Genomic DNA, 5,510 nt, shown 5'->3' with positions numbered 1-5,510 from the left:
AGTCAAGATGGGAATAACTGAATATATCCTAATTGAAAAGTCAATCACCAAAGCATCAATGGAGAGACAACAAGCACAGGAGGATCATATCAAGAAGAGAGCACAGGAATTCCTCCCAGAGATTCCTCAAGCAGAATATTGGGAACATCTTGAGACGTCTGTCACCAAGATACAGGAAGCTATGGAGCAAATAATAAAACAACAGAAGGAACACAGTCAAATGCTGACCCATATGCTTAAAGAACAAGAGGAGCAGGGACGTGACTTAAGGGAACTGAAGCGCCAAAAGTCTTCTGTGATACCAAGTCTCCCAAGGATCAGAGGAACTCCCATACCTCCAAAATAAAGGTTGCTAATTTCCAATTTCTGCCGTAACTCTGTGACAGTGTCCTTATAAAAAGTTTACCTTAGAAGTCATATAGTAGTAATTAGTATCTATTTTGATTTTATCTCCAATTAAGCTATAGTTTATTTTTCTCATCATCAGCAAACATGAATAAAGTAGTAGATCTTTTGAATAAGAAGCAATAAAATTTCGAGTTTTAATAAGAGAAATTCTAATTAGTTAAATGTGGTGGCAATGCTTTCTGTCTTCTGAATGAATGCTTGAACAGTGCATATATCTTTTGAATTTGTTGTTTAAGACTGTTAAATATGTTGGCTCTTGAAAGAATGATGAACATGAGACATGTTATTGAGAATCTGAAAAATCATAAAAATGATTCTTGAAGCAAGAAAAAGCAGCAAAGAACAAAGCTTGCAGAAAAAAAAAAAAAGAGAGAAAGAAGAAAAAGAGAGAAGCAAGCAGAAAAAGCCAAAAGCTCTTAAAACCAAAAGGCAAGGGCAAATAAAAAGGATCCCAAGGCTTTGAGCATCAGTGGATAGGAGGGCCTAAAGGAATAAAATCCTGGTCTAAGCGGCTAAACCAAGCTGTCCCTAACCATGTGCTTGTGGCGTGGAGGTGTCAAGTGAAAACTTGAGACTGAGCGGTTAAAGTCAAGGTCCAAGCGAAAAAAAGAGTGTGCTTAAGAACTCTGGACACCTCTAATTGGGGACTTTAGCAAGGCTGAGTCACAATCTGAAAAGGTTCACCCAGTTATGTGTCTGTGGCATTTATGTATCCGGTGGTAATACTGGAAAACAAAGTGCTTAGGGCCACGGCCAAGACTCATAAAGAAGCTGTGTTCAAGAATCATCACACTGAACTAAGAGAATCAATAACACTATCTGAATTCTGAGTTCCTATAGATGCCAATCACTCTGAGCTTCAATGGATAAAGTGAGATGCCAAAACTGTTCAGAAGCAAAAAGCTACTAGTCCCGCTCATCTAATTAGAATCTGAGCTTCATTCAAAAACTCTGAGATATTATTGCTTCTCAACCTATTAGTCTTCTATTTTATTTGTCTAGTTGCTTGAGGACAAGCAACAGTTTAAGTTTGGTGTTGTGATGAGCGGATATTTTATACGCTTTTTGGGGATAATTTCATATAGTTTTGAGTATGTTTTAGTTAGTTTTTAGTCTATTTCTAGTAGTTTTTAGGAAAAAATCTTATTTCTGGACTTTACTATGAGTTGTGTGTTTTTCTGTAATTTCAGGTATTTTTCTGGCTGAAATTGAAGGAGCTGAGCAAAAATTTGATTCAGGCTGAAAAAGGACTGCTGATGCTGTTGGATTCTGACCTCCCTGCACTCAAAGTGGATTTTCTGGAGCTACAGAACTCGAAATGGCGTGCTTCCAATTGCGTTCGAAAGTAGACATCCAGGGCTTTCCAGCAATATATAATAGTCCATACTTTGCACAAGAATAGACGATGTAAACTGGCGTTCAACGCCAGTCCTCTGCCCAATTCTGGCGTCCAGCGCCAGAAAAGGATCAAAAACTGGAGTTGAACGCCCAAACTGGCACAAAAACTGGCGTTCAACTCCACAAATGGCCTCTGCACGTGGATTGCTTAAAGTCTCAGCCCCAGCACACACCAAGTGGGTCCCAGCACACCAAGTGGGCCCCAGAAGTGGATCTCTGCATCATCCATCATAGTCCACTCATATTTCGTAACCCTAGGCTACTAGTTTAGTATTTAAACAACTTTTAGAGACTTATTTTGTATCTCATGACATTTCAGATCTAAAATTTTGTATTCTCTGACGGCATGAGTCTCTAAACCCCATTGTTGGGGGTGAGGAGCTCTGCTGTGTCTCAATGAATTAATGCAAGTATTTCTGTTTTCCATTCAAACACGCGTGTTCCTATCTAAGATGTTCATTCGCGCTTAACTGTGATGAAGGTGATGACCCGTGACATTCATCACCTTCCTCAAACCATGAACGTGTGCCTGACAACCACCTCCGTTCTATATCCGACTGAATGAGTATCTCTTAGATTCCTTAATCAGAATCTCCGTGGTATAAGCTAGAACTGATGGCGGCATTCATGAGAATCCGGAAAGTCTAAACCTTGTCTGTGGTATTCCAAGTAGGATTCAATGATTGAATGACTGTGACGAGCTTCAAACTCCTGAAGGCTGGGCGTTAGTGACAGACGTAAAAGGATAGTAAATCCTATTCCAACCGGATCGAGAACCAACCGGTGATTAGCCGTGCTGTGACAGAGCGCGTGAGCGTAGTTTTCACTGGAAGGATGGAAGGTAGCCATTGACAACGGTGATCTACCAACACACAGCTTGCCATAGGAGGACGTGCGTGCGTGAATCAGAAGACAGAGGAAAGCAGAGATTCAGAGGACAAAGCATCTCCAAAACTCCAACATATTCTCCATTACTGCACAACAAGTAACTTTTAATTTATGCTCTACTGGTTATTCACAATTCAACTGATAAACATAATTGACTTCCTGACTAAGATTTACAAGATAACCATAGATTGCTTCAAACCAACAATCTCCGTGGGATTCGACCCTTACTCACGTAAGGTATTACTTGGACGACCCAGTGCACTTGCTGGTTAGTGGTACGCGTTGTGAAAAGTGTGATTCACAATTCGTGCACCAAGGCTTCCAAACCATCAGCATAGAGGCAAGTTACTTTGATAAGTAATGAGCAGTATATTCTCTGATGTTATATGCTAAAGCTTGGCTGGCTATTAAGCCATGCCTAACCCTCAGATTGGAGCTTTAGACTAAGAATGCTAGATTCCTGGAATTCATATTAAAAATTTTGGAATCCTTATTTTTGTTTTTCAAATAATTTTCGAAAAAATACAAAAAAATTAGAAAATCATAAAAATCAAAAATATTTTTTGTGTTTCTTGTTTGAGTCTTGAGTCATGTTATAAGTTTGGTGTCAATTGCATGTTCATCTTGCATTTTTCGAAAAAAAAATTCATGCATTCATAGTGTTCTTCATGATCTTCAAGTTGTTCTTGGTAAGTCTTCTTGTTTGATCTTTGCATTTGCATGTTTTGTGTCTTTTCTTGTTTTTCATATGCATTCCTGAATTCTTTATGTCTAAGCATTAAAGAATTCTAAGTTTGGTGTCTTTCATGTTTTCTTTGCATTAAAAATTTTTCAAAAATGTGTTCTTGATGTTCATCATGATCTTCATAGTGTTCTTGGTGTTCATCTTGACATTCATAGCATTCTTGCATGCATTCATTGTTTTGATCCATAACTTTCATGCATTGCATCATTTTTCTTGTTTTTCTCTCTCATCATAAAAATTCAAAAATAAAAAAATATCTTTCTCTTTTTCTCTCTTAAAATTTCGAAAATTAGATTTGACTTTTTCAAAAATTTTTAAAATCTAGTAGTTTTTATGAGTCAAATCAAATTTTCAATTTAAAAAAATCATATCTTTTTCAAAATCTTTTTCAAAAATCAAATCTTTTTTCAATTTTTTTTGTTATTTTCGAAAATTTCAAAAATATTTTTCAAAAATCTTTTTCTTAATTTTACATCATATTTTTGAAAATAAATCATCAATTAATGTTTTGATTCAAAAATTTCAAGTTTGTTACTTACTTGTTAAGAAAGATTCAAACTTTGAGTTCTAGAATCATATCTTGTGATTTCTTGTGAATCAAGTCATTAATTGTGATTTTAAAAATCAAATCTTTTTCAAAACTAATTTCAATCATATCTTTTCAAAAATATCTTCTTATCTTATCTTTTTCAAAAATTTGATTTTCAAAATATCTTTTCTAACTTCCTAACTTCTTATCTTTTCAAAATTGATTTTCAAATTTGTTTCAACTAACTAACTAACTTTTTGTTTGTTTCCTACCTTTTTCAAAACTACCTAACTAACTCTCTCTCTCTAATTTTCGAAAAAATCTTCCCTCTTTTTCAAAATTTCTTTTTAATTAGACTAATTATTTTATTTTTTATTTTGAATTTTCGAAAAACTACTAACCTTTTTCAAAAACTATTTTCGAAAATCACTAACTCTTTTTCAAAAATTATTTTCGAAAATTCTCTCCTCCTCTCATCCCCTTCTATTTATTTATTCATCTACTAACACTTCTCTTCATCTCATATCTCTGCTCCTATTATCACCTTTGTGTTTGGATTCTTCATTCTTCTTCACCCCTATTCCTTTTCTTCTTCTACTAACAATAAGGAACCTCTTTACTGTGACATAGAGGATTCCTCTTCTTTTCTTTTTCTCTTCTCTTTCTTATGAGTAGGGACAAAGAAAAAGGCATTCTTGTTGAAGCTGATCCAGAACCTGAAAGGACTCTGAAGAGAAAACTAAGAGAAGCTAAATTACAACAATCCAGAAATAACCTTATTGAAAATTTCGAACAAGTAAAGGAGATGGCAGCCGAACCCAACAACAATAATGCAAGGAGAATGCTTGGTAACTTTACTGCACCTAATTCCAATTTACATGGAAGAAGCATCTCCATTCCTACCATTGGAGCAAACAATTTTGAGCTGAAACCTCAGCTAGTTTCTCTGATGCAGCAGAACTGCAAGTTTCATGGACTTCCATCTGAAGATCCTTTTCAGTTCTTAACTGAATTCTTGCAGATCTGTGATACTGTTAAGACTAATGGAGTAGATCCTGAAGTCTACAGGCTCATGCTTTTCCCTTTTGCTGTAAGAGACAGAGCTAGAATATGGTTGGACTCTCAACCCAAAGATAGCATGAACTCTTGGGATAAGCTGGTCACGGCTTTCTTAGCCAAGTTCTTTCCTCCTCAAAAGCTGAGCAAGCTTAGAGCTGATGTTCAAACCTTTAGACAGAAAGAAGGTGAATCCCTCTATGAAGCTTGGGAAAGATACAAGCAGCTGACCAAAAAGTGTCCTTCTGACATGCTTTCAAAATAGACCATCCTGGATATATTCTATGATGGTTTATCTGAGCTATCAAAGATGTCATTGGATACTTCTGTAGGTAGATCCATTCACCTAAAGAAAACGCCTGCAGAAGCTCAAGAACTCATGGACATGGTTGCTAATAACCAGTTTATGTACACTTCTGAGAGGAATCCTGTGAGTAATGGGACGCCTATGAAGAAGGGAGTTCTTGAAATTGATACTCTGAATGC

General features: G+C 36.1%; 1 non-coding gene across 1 annotated transcript; it reads right to left on the bottom strand.

Annotated features, from left to right (window-relative positions):
- Nucleotides 1-5,172: 5,172 nt before the first annotated feature.
- On the bottom strand, nt 5,173-5,280 carry LOC148579994 (small nucleolar RNA R71). The gene has a single exon (XR_015895683.1). It is a non-coding gene; the product is annotated as a small nucleolar RNA R71 (small nucleolar RNA).
- Nucleotides 5,281-5,510: the final 230 nt, after the last annotated feature.

Source organism: Arachis ipaensis, chromosome B10 (genome assembly GCF_059453495.1).
Source record: "Arachis ipaensis isolate K30076 ecotype BB chromosome B10, ASM5945349v1, whole genome shotgun sequence".
NCBI classification, from domain to species: Eukaryota; Viridiplantae; Streptophyta; class Magnoliopsida; order Fabales; family Fabaceae; genus Arachis; species Arachis ipaensis.
The sequence above is the reverse complement of the archived record's forward strand: the minus strand, read 5'-3'. Positions and strand labels throughout refer to the sequence as shown.